General features: G+C 41.3%; 1 protein-coding gene across 1 annotated transcript in view; it reads right to left on the minus strand.

Annotated features, from left to right (window-relative positions):
* The window catches only part of ADAM12 (ADAM metallopeptidase domain 12), a 659,141-nt gene that overhangs the window by 92,252 nt on the left and 553,778 nt on the right, over nt 1-13,111 (minus strand). The window lies entirely within an intron of this gene.

Consider the following 13,111-nt stretch of genomic DNA (forward strand, 5'->3'; position numbering starts at 1 on the left):
AACAAAAGCCTTTCTCCTTCCAAAGACTGCCACAAAACAACCACATCTACTATATGCCCCTTAAATGGCCACAGAAACATCAAATGAAACACCTCTATTACTCTATAGTCAACCAACATTCTACCTTTAATACTCTATCCAACATAAGCCCCACTAATGACGTAAGCTGCACTGAACTCTGAATGGGGGACATTAGTGGTATATAAGATCTGAATTGAATTATTAAAAATATCCGTTAGAGTGGCTTCTGCCCTGATGATAGCATTTCTGTTATCATAATTGTTGGATTATTTGTAGTAAATAATTAGCAGATTTTAGTACACACAGCTTCAGCTTTAGAAATGTTAATTTCTTTCTTCATCTCTCTCTCATACACCCCTGAATAATTCACTGCTGAGTCACTTTAAAGTTGAAGTAACAAAACATCTGTTTACTCACAGTTTGTAGTTAGATTATAATCAGACAGGCTTATATATACATATTACTATACATTTGTATTATCAGCTCCTTCCATGTGCTTAGATGGTAATGGATGCTCACACCACCATAGATCCTCTCAGGTTAGGAGAGATCATGAGCTCCATGTGCTCCATGTGCTGTGTCTGCTGCATCTAACCCCCACAGGAAGTTGCATAGCTGTGTGACCTCTCTAAGTAATTCACATCAGAGGTCACAGAGTAATCACAGAGAAATAATAGGTGACAGGCAATGCATGTAAAATACAATTACATTCCAACAAACCCCTTCTCATGCATAACTGTCATGCAATTATTTATTCATACAAAGTCCAAGCTTTATACGCAGATTCACAAAATGTTCTCTGGGTAACGGTTTGGTCATGATGTCAGCTGTCATCTCACTGGTGTGACAATAGTGTAGACTGATGACCCCTTCTTTCACCAACTCTCGCACGTTGTGGTATTTCGTTGCGATGTGCTTGGTGCGTGACTGAACCTTGTCATTCTGTGACAGTCGGATGCAGCTCTGATTATCTTCCATTATCTGGATTGGTCTCTTTTCAGCTATACCAAAATCCAGCAAAAGTTTTTCAATCCACATCAGTTCTCTGCACGCTTCCGATACGGCCACGTATTCAGCTTCTGTAGAAGACAAACTCACAATACTTTGTTTATGACTGGCCCATGAAATTTGTACATTTCCATACATAAACACATATCCACTTGTGGATTTATAATCAGAATGATCCCCTGCCCAATCTGAATCACAGTAACATATTAGTTTTGGATTACTATTGGCTGAAATCTTTAATTTACAATCAATGGTACCCTTTAAATACCTTACCATCCTTTTAACTGCAGTCCAATCTGATTTGGTAGGTGAGCTGACCCTTCTGCTCAAAATTCCTACTGCATTTGCTATATCAGCCCTGTATGTGGTAGCTAGATATAAAAGCTTACCTATGGCTGATCTATATTGGATGTTATCTGGTAAAGGTTCTCTTACTGTTTCATCCTTCAGAAAATCAGTGATCATGGGAGTGCTTACAACTTGGGCATCTTGCATACCTAAACTTTCAATAAGCTCATTTATTTTCTGCTTCTGGCTTAGAAGATAAGAACCATCATTTTGTTTCTCAATTTCTATACCAAGATAGTATGACACATTACCAAGTTCTTTTATCTCAACATTGTGGTTTAAACACTTTACAATGTCCTTGTACTCTTGCTCACTTTTGCTTGCAATGAGCAGATCATCAACAAAAGCTAAAATGTATGCATATTGTCCATTTGTGCACCTAGTGTACAAGCATTTATCTGCTTCACCTTGCTTAAATCCTAAATTTGTCAATATTTCATGCAATTTTTCATTCCAACATTTTGCACTTTGCTTTAATCCATAAAGACCTTTGTTTAATTTACACACTAGCTGTCTTTGTTTTGTATTTATGAAACCTGTTGGCTGTTCCATGTACAAATCTTCAGTTATATCTCCGTGAAGAAACGCTGTTTTCACATCAATGTGGTTGACTTGCATGCCTTTTGAGACTGCAATGCTCAGAAGTGTTCTGATTGTCGTGTGTTTCACTACAGGTGCAAACACTTCATCAAAATCTTCTCCATATTTTTGAAGATATCCCTTTGCCACTAATCTGGCTTTATACCTTTCCACTTTTCCTTGTGCATTCCTTTTTAACTTGAATACCCATTTGCATCCTATAGCTTTCTTGCCAGGAGGTAATTTTGTAAGAATCCAAGTATTATTTTTATCCAATGCATCAATTTCTTCTTGTGCAGCTTTACGCCATTCAGCAGCTTCTTCTGCTGACATTTTCTCAATCTCATCCCATGTTAAGGGCTCTTGAGCTTCTGCTGACTTTGTTAGGTACGACAGTCTTGGGGGTGGAACACCTTTGTTTTCCCTGGATGAGCGTCTGACAACAGGTTGGTCTGACCTTTCTGCATCCTCTAAATCTGAGAGTTCTTCTCCAATTGATTCCCCTTCTCCAACTGTACTGTCTTCTTCAATGATCCTTTCTGTGTCTGTTTCCTCTGCCTGTTCCTCGTTAGATACAGGTGAGTTGCTTTCAGACATCTGCCTTGGTATGGCATTTATATACACTGGCATGTCTATTATGGTTCTAGTTTCATATTCTGGATGATAAGGCTCATCTGGGATAATCCAGCCTTTATCAACCCTTTTGTTTTCATCAAAATATGTAACATGTCTTATGCCAACAATGCCAGTTTTCAGATTCAAAATTCTATATCCTTTGTGTCCTGGAGCATAGCCAACTAAAATGCCCCTTTCTGTTGTGGAATCCAGCTTATGCCTTCTTTGCTTTGGTACATGAGCATATGCTGTACTTCCAAATGTTCTTATGTGTGACAGGTTTGGCTTCCTACCATGCCATGTCTCATGTGGTGTGCGCTCAGCGCCTTTAGTTGGCATTCTGTTTTGTAGGTACACTGCTGTGAGAATGGCTCCCCCCATAGTCTTTTAGGGAGATTGCTATCTGACAGCATACATCTGGTCATTTCCACAAGTGACCTAAATTTTCTCTCTGCAACAGAATTTTGCTCTGGTGTATAAGCTACTGTTGTGATATGTTGAATGCCTTCCTGTTCTAGAAATGTGCGCATGCTTTGTGAAGTGAACTCACCACCATTGTCGGTCTGAAGAACCTTTGGTTTTCTTTCAAATTTATTGCTCACCATGGCTACGTATTTCTTCAGCATGTCTGTGACTTGACTTTTCTCTTTCAGCAAATAGGCCACACAATATCTAGAGAAATCATCCAAGAATATCAGCACAAATCTGTTATTTCCCAATGATGGGATATTAAACGGTCCACATAAGTCACTGTGTATTAAGTCCAGCACTTTATTACTCCTATTTCCTGTGTATGCAGGAAATGAGGGTCTCACACCTTTTTGAGTAACACAGTCTATGCATTTCTCCATTTTGCCAGCATCTGCACTTATCTGAATGCCGGTGGCTAGTTGCCCACTGTGAAGATCCTGGATCACCTTAGAATCACGATGTCCCAGGCGGCGGTGCCAGATTTCCGGACTACATTTTCCATCATTCTTCCTTACTTGCGCCATATGTGAGGCTTCACCTGAAATGTTCAGCTTATAAACATCATTATGCATAAAAGCTTCAGCATACACTTCATCATTTTTAGAGATTGTGCACTTACTGTTTTCAAAATGAATCACAAATCCCTTCTTATCTAATGTAGATACACTAAGCATATTGCAAACTGCTTGGGGAATATACAAGACATCACTTACAGGAATTTCTTTAACTTCGTTAGACACTTTGCATTTTAAGAATCCAATACCTTTTGCTTGGATCTTAGCAGTCCCTGCGTTTGCAGTTTTAAGAATACCTTCCTCTGGACACATTTCCTGAAAGAAATTCTTACAATTGGTTAAATGGCATGTGCTCCCCGAATCCAAAATCCAAGTACTTTCATTTGAATTATTATTTACCATAGTCAAAGATTTTTCTGCCATTAGAAAGCCCTTGTGTTTATCTTTGTCCTTCATACATTTCCTGGTTTGAAAATTCTTTAGTTCCATTGGCTTAGGTGAGCTAGAGGGAGTGTTTTGTGTTTCCTTACACCATTTAGATACATGTCCCTCCTTTCCACATGAGTAGCAAATCAGCTTGCCCTTGGGTGGAGTTTTCCCATAGCTCCGCCTTCCTCTGTTCTTTGCCAAGAAATTTGTTTCATTTCTCTCTGACTTGCTTTGAGAACACATCTCCTCAGAATCATTTATTATGCATTCCTGCCTTAGTTTTGATGTTGCCTGTTCAAAAGATTGCCCTTCAATGGCCTCATTTACAGACCTAAAAACATCAAACTTCTTTGATAGTGAGGTAAAAAGAAATGCTCTTTTCAATGCATCACACATGGGAATTCCAGAAAGTTCTAGCTTTTGAAATGAAGACATAAGATGCATAATGTGATCATTACATTTACTTTTATCCCTTAATTTGGTTTCATTCAACTCTGCTAACCAAATTGGTTGCTGTTTTGCATATGTAGTTGCATACATAGTTCTCAGTTTATATAAAATGTCCTTTGGTGTATCTTTTCCCTCCACTAATATGGCTTGTTTCTCTGAGAGAGCTTCCAAAAGCATGCACTTCACATAATAGTTTGCATTGTCCCATTCAGCCATATTTTTAGCTGTTCTGTCTTGGTCTAAGCATATATTTAATCTTTTTGCTCGAAGGAGACATATGAATCTTAGTTCCCACTGCCGATAATTAAACTCAGTTAATTTAGGCACCTTGAGAGAATAGAACAATAGTGAATTTCTTCCCTCAGCCATTTTCTTAGCCTTCTGTCTGCTGTGTGGGGGGAGAGAGAGACAGACTGAATCTTTCCTTTAAAACTTAAGAGAAAAATGTGGCCTTTTTTTCTGCCTGGTAATATTTCTCTTCTTTTTCAATTCCTGGCCCTGGGCCCATAACCCTTTTGTTGGATTATTTGTAGTAAATAATTAGCAGATTTTAGTACACACAGCTTCAGCTTTAGAAATGTTAATTTCTTTCTTCATCTCTCTCTCATACACCCCTGAATAATTCACTGCTGAGTCACTTTAAAGTTGAAGTAACAAAACATCTGTTTACTCACAGTTTGTAGTTAGATTATAATCAGACAGGCTTATATATACATATTACTATACATTTGTATTATCAGCTCCTTCCATGTGCTTAGATGGTAATGGATGCTCACACCACCATAGATCCTCTCAGGTTAGGAGAGATCATGAGCTCCATGTGCTCCATGTGCTGTGTCTGCTGCATCTAACCCCCACAGGAAGTTGCATAGCTGTGTGACCTCTCTAAGTAATTCACATCAGAGGTCACAGAGTAATCACAGAGAAATAATAGGTGACAGGCAATGCATGTAAAATACAATTACATTCCAACAATAATTACCAATCCCACCCAAGCACTGCCCCTTGGAATGTCTATGTGTGTGCCGCAAATGCACACACCATGCTTTGGCATTGCATACTTCTATTCATCTTTATATCCATTTGATTTTGTAAGTGCCTGTTTCTGTGCTAAAATGCTACGTTACAAGCAGGAGATTTACAAAATTACCTCTGAAATATAGAAGTACAACGTATCTGACAAAGTAAAAGGTGCTACAGCAAATTGAAATGGAGAGACATTTAAATATCAACCCCGAAAAGTCATTAAAGGTCTTACTCTGGAGTCAAATGCATCTCTTCAGTGAACAGACAAACAGGACGTCAATTTTTGAACTGTTTGGAAGGGCAGGGAACATGCCAGACAAGTCTAAAACTCATCCAGTCTATTGTATTTTCCCATAAGCACCAAACCTCAAAGTGATGCAATTATTTTGGTAATGGTTTGACAGAGAACAAAGTCCAAATGATACCATGCTTCAGCAATTTCTGCTATGAAGAAAAACGCAGAGTGCCAAGCCTATGTTCTTAACAGAAAAGGGAAAATTATTGGAGACTCATCTGTAGTCTGAAAAATTCATTCTTGCTGTCGCTGAATGTCAGTTTCCATGGTAATATGATCATTTGTATTGAAAGGAATAATGTCAATTGACTTTGCCAAAGTAGCATGCTATCGGGGATAATGGCTTTATGTTCCAGGTTTTAGGACACCAGGATTAATCTGAGATTCCTAAGATAAATATTCAGGCTGATCATAGACACCCTTGGTCAAAACACAAAACATGCCCAGATTCCAAGAGCATGCTCGCAAGAGCCACTGACTGTTTTCCAGAAGATGCTTATTACAGAGCTTCCTGGATTTGAAGACACCTCACTTAGGGGTCCTTTTACAAAGGCGCGCTGAAAATGGCTTGTGGTAGTGTAGGCGTGGGTTTTGGCCATGCGCAGATCCATTTTATAACGCGCCTGTAAAAAAGGCCTCTTTTATGGCTGAAAATGGACGTGCGTGCAGCAAAATCAAAACTGCCGGGCATCCATTTTGGGTCTGACACCTTACCGCCAAAGACCCATAGACCCTTACAGCCATAGACCTAGCGGTAAAGAATTTGGGAGGTAATGACAAATGCATGTCAGATGCCAAACGTGCGCCAGAAAATAAAAAATATTTTTCAGATACGCGTAGCGAACACGTGCCAAAATTGAAATTACCGCAAGGGCCACATGGTAACCTGGTGGAAATTCCAATTTGGCGCATGCTGGGCGCGCGTAGGCGCCTACATGACTTAGTAAAAGGGGCTCTAACCCCCCTGTTTACTAAGCCGCGCTAGCGGCTGCAGTGCTGTGATATGGACACAACCCATTCAAAAGTGAATAGACTGTGTTGGCATTAGTGTCTGGCTTATTAAATGGGGGTAAGTATGTAGAGAAATTGCATATAATGCATAAAGAGACAGCAAGAATGACATCTTGGCTTGATTATTGGAAAACCCCGTGCACATTACACAGCATGAAGAAATTACAGCTGATTCAGAATGTGGCAGTAAAGTTTGTCTTAAATGCTAAGTACTGAGACTATGGGGCCCTTTTACTAAGCCGCATAAGCATTTATGTGCGCAAAACGCGCACCAAAATGCAGTTACCACACGGCTACCGCGTGACACTTGCCTTAATTTCATTTTTGGTGCGCGGGCGAAAAATAATTGTTATTTTCTGCGCGTATCGGATGCACGTGGCATTTGGCACACATAGGTTATTACTGCCCAGTTACCGCTTGAGACCTTACCGCTAGGTCAATGGCTGGCAGTAAGGTCTCATACCCAAAATGGATGCACTGCAATTTTTATTTTGCCGTATGTCCATTTTCGGCAAAAATTTAAAAGGGGCCTTTTTTACAGGTGCGCTGAAAAATGATTCTGCGTGCGCCTAAAACCCGTGCCTACACTACTTCAGGCCTTTTTTCAGCGCACCTTAGTAAAAGGACCCCTACATCACCCTGTTATTACACAGACTCCACTGGATACCTGTTCTGTTTAGCTATAATGGGTTGAGTAAAAGACTGCAGCTAGTACAAAATACGGCTGCAAAATTAATATCTGGAAAAACAGATCTGATCGTGTAACACCTTTTTATTTGACCTGCACTGGTTGCCAGTTACTGCGCGAATTTCCTTTAAACTTCTTTGTTTGGTATACAAATCCAAAGCATCACATTTGAATGTGACAAAATATCTGTCTGGTAAGTACATATGTGCCAGCTTGTACTCTGTGTTCATCTCAGAGGAATTTGTTGCAGTTGCCATCATTGGACAAGGTGAGGTTGACAGGGACAAGGAACAGAACATTTTGTTACACTGGACCTTATCTTTGGAATGTGTTGCCCAGTGAGTTATATACCATCAACAGTTATTTAAGCTAATGTTGAAAACTTGGATGTTCAATGAGAGTTTTTCTCTTTGATTTTGTCATGATGTAATTGATAGGGTCAGATTTCTTGTTTAAATATTGTGTTTTTAACTGTCTTTATGAAATTGTGTATGTTTTGCTTAATAGAATTGGAAACTGCTATAACACTTTTTAGTCTTTAGTGGTATATCAACTCATCAAATAAAATCAATTTTAGGTATTAATCAGTGGTGTGCTGGTAAATTTTTAACAACAGACTCTTTCCCTGGGTATAGCCAGCCTTGCTCCCCCGTCCACCTCTGTGCCCCCCTCCCAAATTGCAGAGCTGGCTATACCCAGGGAGACAGCCTGGTGGAGCCAATGCATTACTCTCTCCAGGAAAAAAAAAGATTTTAAATGCTCCCAGGTTCCAATCTAATTCATGTTTAATGTGGGATAAAATGCCATAAATAAGTAAATAAATAGATAGAAACTCTGAACGTTGAGCACCTGATTCCCATAACATGATGTCTGTTTTAGAAGCCCTTTACCAGGAGGAAAAAAAATCTCTGCAACAATATAACAGGGTTAGGGTGTACCTATAACCAGCCCCTCTAAATGACACACCAATTACGATTTATAACAAATTACTACTCTACCTATGAAAAGTTATTCCCTTATTAAACTTCCTCTGTGTACATCCGTATGCACAAGCCGGCATGTTTGAAAATACAACTTTTTTTTTACAGTATCCTCCCCAATGTCCCCACCCCACCCCACCTATTCCAGACCTCCTCCCTGTTCCCTCAGTCCCCCGAGCCGCATGGTCCCAGCACATACCTGAAGGCAGCCACCCTTGATGGTCTAGTGGATTCTTCGGGGCAGGAAAGATCCCCAGTCTTTCCTGCTTTCCTCCTGCGCTGACCCTCCTGCCGCACCTCCTTTAAAATGGCTGCTGAGACTTAAAGGACGGCCCCGCAAGACTTCAGCGGAAGTCTCACAAGGCTGCCACTGGAAGTCTCAGCAGCCATTTTTAAAGAGCAATGCAGCAGTGGGAGGGTCAGCGCCGGCAGTGGGCAAGAAAGACTGAGGATCTTTCCTGCCTTGAAGAATCCACTAGACCACCAGGGTGGCTGCCTTCAGGTATGTGCTGGTACCCTGTGGCTCGGGGGGGGGGGGGGGGGGAGGAGAGGCAAAACAGCTTGCCCTGCCTGAACAACCAGCTTACAAAATGCTACAAAAATGAACAACTGGCTCTTGCGAGCCGGCTCCAGCACACCGCTGGTATTAATGCTAACCTTTAAAGCTCTAAGGGGAAATTGTATAACTGGGCACCTCCATTTAGGTGCCCCAAGGTCACATGGTTGGTACCTATTCTATAACAGAATATAGGCATCTAGATTCCATTACAGAATACAAGTATAACCTGGTATTGGTGCAACTAAAATTTAGGCATTCACACTTACACCAGCCCTAGAGCTCGTGTAAGTGCAAGCATCTAAATGCAGCAGGGAGGTGCTGGCTGATCTTCAAGGCTTCGTGCAGGACGTCAGACTCACAGAAACACAGCGAAGCCTTGTGCCGGAAGAAGAGGACCTTGGCTGGCGGGGGTTGGGGTCCCCCACCAGCAAAGGTAGGCGACGGCGGGGGAGGGTTGGCGGCGGGAGGGGGGTCGAGAGGGTCGTTGGCGAGGAGGGTCAAAGTTGGTGGTGATGGCGGCAATGGTGGGGGGAGGGGTCGGCGGCGCCGGGGAGGGGGGCTGAATTGTGCTCCCTCACCTCGGGCTCTGGACCCCCCTCCCGCCGAAATCTGGCTACGCCCCTGGTTGAACAGTATTGGTGACAAACTCGCTAACTACTTTAACAAAAAAATAATAAAACTTCGCAGCACACTTCAACACAACATCGAAAACCTCTTTAACGATCTGGACCTACTCTCCGACGGATACCCAGCTGACCGCATATGGACAACATTTAACCTCCTCAACACCGAATCAGTTACACAAGCGACTCACAGGTTCGCCAAGACCCATTTGCAAACTGGACACATGTCCCAGTCATCTACTAAAATCTGCCCCCGACCGCTTCATAGCAGACCTCACATCCGACCTAAACCTCATGCTACAACAAGGTCTCTTCCCTGAGGAATATGGCAACATCCTATTCACCCCAATACCAAAAGACGCCAAGAAAAGCACAAACGATCTAACCAACTACCGTCTAGTTGCGTCTATCCCACTAGTAAAAATGATGGAGAGTTTGGTGACTAAACAGCTTATGGATTACTTGGACAAGTTCTCAATACTACATAACTCACAATCAGGATTCTGATCCCACCATAGTACCGAAACTGTCCTAGTCACCCTCCTGGCCACATTCAAGCAGGAGATAGCCATAGGTAAAAGCATACTCCTCCTCCAGTTGGAAATGTCGAGCGCATTTGACATGGTAAACAACAACATACTACTAAGACTACTTGGCCACTTCGGGATTGAAGGAAATATACTTAACTGGATCAAATGCTTTCTAACCACTAGAACTTATCAAGTAATATCAAACTCAAACATATCACCACCATGGAGAGCTGTCTGCGGAGTACCTCAAGGATAACCATTATCACCAATACTCTTCAACATGATGATGATTCCACTGGCACAGTCCTTATTCAATCGAGGCCTTAACCCATTCATTTACGCAGATGATGTTACAATCTACATCAGACATGACTTGACAGAAATAACCAATAAAATCAACGATGGTCTGAACATCATTGACGCCTAGGCAAAATCATTCCAACTAAAACTGAACACTGAAAAAGCACATTGCCTCATCCTCTCCTCTCAACATAACAAGTACAAACCCTCAACCATAAATACCCCAGGACACACCCTCCCTACCTCAGACATCTTGAAAATACTCAGCATCACACTTGACCGCAACCTTACTCTTGAGAGCCAAGTAAACTCTGTAATAAAGAAAAATGTTCTATTCAATGTGGAAGCTCAAATGATTAAAACCTTTCTTCCCAAGAGAAACCTTTCGAAACCTAATACAATCAATGGTCCTAAGTCATGCAGACTATTGCAACGGAATCTACGCGGGATGCAAAGAACAACTCAAAAAAAACTGCAGACCGCCCAAAATACAGCAGCCAGATTGATATTCAGCAAAACACGATTCGAAAGTGCCAAACCCCTTCGAGAAAAGCTGCATTGGCTCCCAGTCAAAGAACGGATCATCTTCAAAATCTGCACTTTAGTCCACAAAATTATATATGGCGTAGTCCCAGGATACATGATAGACCTTATAGATCTACCAGTAAGAAACAGAGTCGGATCGTCAAGATCATACCTAAACCTTCACTACCCAAATTGCAAAGGACTGAAATACAAAACAACTCACGCATCCGGCTTCTCCTACATAAGCGCACAACTATGGAATGGCCTCCCAAAAGTGGTGAAAACAATCCATGATCACCTGAACGTCAGGAAATCACTAAAAAAACAACCTCTTTAAAAAGGCCTACCCCAACAACCCCACATAAACCTCTTCACCCAGGAACATAACATGACTAATGATCGTACTGGACATCACGCAATCTTCATCCCTTCCGATCCTCCTCATATACCTCATTCGATCACTATACAACCTTGTATTTGTTATCAACTGACTGGGCAAATGCCTTTGACGGGACTATGTAAGCCACATCGAGCCTGCAAATAGGTGGGAAAATGTGGGGTACAAATGCAAAAAAAAAAAAAAAATATATATATATATAATATATAAAAGCATATAGGCGTTTAGTGATTTTGCTGCATTTACATACTGTGGGTTTAGTAAACCTGTACTAGGCAACATCTTCAAAAAAATGACATTTCCCTTTCAAACACTTTTCTATAAATGAGCACCTACATTTAGGCACACTGATGCTGCGTGGTGAGAGCTTATTCTGTACTAACATCTGGGCACCTTGATTCCCACTACTGAATACTAGCATCACTCAGCATTGATCTCCCTAACATTTATTCAGCCACAGTTACACTAGCCATGGACCGTAAATGCAGCAAGAGCAACATCGAAGCACTGAAGTCCAAAAGAGTGAATAAGAAGCTGTACTCAAGTCATCTTGGATGCTCAGTCTCACTGCCAGGGTAAATCCTTTTCCTGGTTAGTTGTTTTTGTTTACCCCTGATGCAGCCTAATTGGTAAAATGTGGCCACATCGGGATTTGTTTGAATAAAGACTTTTTTGGACTTCACAGTGTCACACCATTTTTGCATAAACTTCACTGGCTACCAGTACAATACAGAGCCAAATTTAAAACTTTCTGTTTGACCTTCAAGGCTGTTAAAGGAAATGGCCCAGAGTACCTGAAGAACAGGATCTCCCTCTACACACCATCAAGGTAACTAAGGTCCTCCCAAGGAGTTTCCCTAACCACATCCTCTCCAAAGGACATTACACGATGTGATACCTGCAAGCGAGCCTTCTCCAGAGTAGCGCCCATGCTCTGGAACGCACTCCCTGAAAAGGCTTCATTTAACACAAGACCATCTCTACTTCAGGAAGCAGGTGAAAGCTTGGCTCTTCAACCAGGCCTTTAGCAGAAGAAGTAAATGACACTGGCTGCAGATATTATAGCAAGACATGTTTAGCCACTCCTACCCTAGCCAAGATAATGTTCAAGTACCTTTCTGACCTCATTTGCAATTCTCTTTAACTAGTAACTTATTTTCTTACTCCTGTTACTCTATCTTATCTATCTACATGTTCCATCTTTGCTTACACCCAATGCAGTCTATTACAATGTTTTATTATGCATTGTGCTGGCATTGTAGTGTAGCATAGTATTGTTGTTTGAAAGTTTGTGCTGCTGTAATTGTCTATTGCTTATGTTCGACTTATTCTTGCTGTACACCACCTTGAGTGAATTCCTTCAAAAAGGCAGTAAATAAATCCTAATAAATAAATAAATACAAAACAATACAATACAATAGGAACACATACAAGTCAGTCCTGTCTTTATGGGGTAACCCATAGCCAGTTATGTGCTGAACATCGCTCTTAATTAACCAGCTATGCGTTAGCCAGATCCAGAAACCTGGAACTTCAATGCTGGTGCCCAGACATGGCCTGGCATTGAATTTTCAGGTTTAATGCTGGTGGCAGTCAGTAAAATTCTGATTGCCACCGGCTGACTATTGGGCCCCTAATGTCTGTGTTATGCTGAGAATATTTGCTCATAAGATTTTGAGTAGTCCCAGATATACCCTCCCCCTTAAGAGAAACATCTACAGACCCATGAAGTGTTGGCTTC

Source organism: Microcaecilia unicolor, chromosome 5 (assembly GCF_901765095.1).
Source record: "Microcaecilia unicolor chromosome 5, aMicUni1.1, whole genome shotgun sequence".
Lineage (NCBI taxonomy): Eukaryota > Metazoa > Chordata > Amphibia > Gymnophiona > Siphonopidae > Microcaecilia > Microcaecilia unicolor.